Here is a 2,047-nt window from a genome sequence, read left to right as displayed (position 1 = left end):
TTCCTCTTCTTATCCTCCTTTTTTCTCTCCTTCTTTTTCTTCTAAATATGAACATATACATAAATGACTTTGATCATACACAATTTTTCTATACATACACAATATGAACATATACATAAATTGACAAATAAAATTCTATGAACAAAAAACATCATAAAAATTCTATGAACAAAATTACAATAGAAAAAAAATCATAAAAATTCTATGAACAAAATTACAACAGAAAAAAATCATAAAAATTCTATGAAAAAATTGACATATTCTTTGCATATGAACATACAAACATTTGCATATTCAACAATAATATCACCAAAAAAAATCTAAACTACACATCTAAATTAATACAACTAAATTACAACAACTAAATTAACTACACATCTAAACTACAGATCCAAATTAATACAACTAAATTACAACATCTAAACTACACATAATAGGGGGCGCGGCAGCGTGGCGGCAGCGGCGGCGGCCATTACAGGGAGGAGGAGGAGGGGATCGGGGCGGCGCTCACAGGGTGCGCGGCGACGGCGACGAGGAGGCAGGGCCGGCAGCGTCGGGGCAGGGGCGGCGCGGGGCGGCGACAGCGTCGGGGCGTGGCGGGACGGTGTCGGGGCGGCACGGGACGGCGTCGGGGCGGCGCGTCGGAGGCAGGGCGACGACGGCGACGGCGAGGCAGACGGGCAGCCTGGCGGCGGGAGAATGAGGAACTCAACGAAAAATTCACAAGTCCTGGTTATATAGACGAGGCATTGGTCCTGGTTCATGGCATAATCCGGGACCAAAGCCCTCCTTTAGTCCCGGTTGGTGCCACCAGCCGGGACCAAAGGTCTCTTTTCAGCAGCCCAAAGGGCGGGAAGCAGAGGCCTTTGGTACCAGTTGGTGGCACCAACCGGTACTAAAGGAGGGCATTGGTACCGGTTGGTTTTATGAACCGGTACCAATGCCACCCTTTAGTCCCGGTTGGTGGCATCAACTGGGACCAAAGGCCTCGTGCTGCCCGTGCCCAAATGTTTAGTCCCACCTCGCTAGCTGAGAGGGGCGCGCCGTGGTTTATAAGCCCCACTGCCGCACCCCTCTCAAGCTCCTCTCCATTGTAGGCTTACGGGCCTAATTGTCATTGCTATGCCTGATGGGCCTACTGGGCCTTTTGCGGGCCTGAATCTGCCCATGGATGGGTTTCTAGTCGTATTCAAGCCGTGGTAGCCCAGTAGGTGGCATATTTTTTATTTTTTCCCTGTTTTTTGTTTTCTTTTTTGCTTTGTTTATATTGTTTTGTTTCTACTTACAACAAAAAACTTATTTATTTTATTTTATTTTGTTTCTAATTACTTATTTATTTTACTTTATGATAATTCTTTTTGTTATTAAAGTTTCTACAAAAAAAGTTCTTTACGAAAATTCTTTTTGATTTTAATGATTTTGAACAGAAAATACTTCGATAATTTTAGTTGCATCAATTTTATATAATTTTAGTTTCAATAATACTACAGGTTGCTTATAATGTTTTGAAAAGAAAATACTTTGATAATTTTAGTTTCATAAATTTTATTTATGTTATTAAAGTTTATTTTATTTTATTTTATTTTGTTTCTACTTATATATTTTATTAAATTTTATATTATTTTGTTTCTAATTACTTATTTATTTTATTTTATTAAAGTTTTTATTTATGTTATCGAAGTATCAGGATTTCATACGGAAACTCGTCTGTTACAAAGGGATTTCATTTTTTTAAACTTATTTGAACTCCTGACTTTTTGTGTGTTCAAAATACACCATTCAAAGCCACATCATCAATTTTCAACCCTTTCTGACTTCATTTGTTATTTTTTATGCATTTACTGATTATTTTGAGCTATAAAACCCTGAAATTGAAAAGCATTTCAAATGAACTCTGAAAAGGTTGAAAGTTGACATGGTATCATCATTTCATCCACATAGCATGTGCAACAAAGTTGAGAGGGTTACAACAAAAACTGGATGCACTTCGTGTACAAAACGGACAATCTCTTTCGAAGTATCAGGATTTCATACGGAAACTCGTCAG

The sequence above is a fragment of the Triticum aestivum genome, chromosome 1D (genome assembly GCF_018294505.1).
Source record: "Triticum aestivum cultivar Chinese Spring chromosome 1D, IWGSC CS RefSeq v2.1, whole genome shotgun sequence".
In the NCBI taxonomy this organism is placed as follows: Eukaryota; Viridiplantae; Streptophyta; class Magnoliopsida; order Poales; family Poaceae; genus Triticum; species Triticum aestivum.
This window is presented reverse-complemented; position numbering follows the sequence as displayed.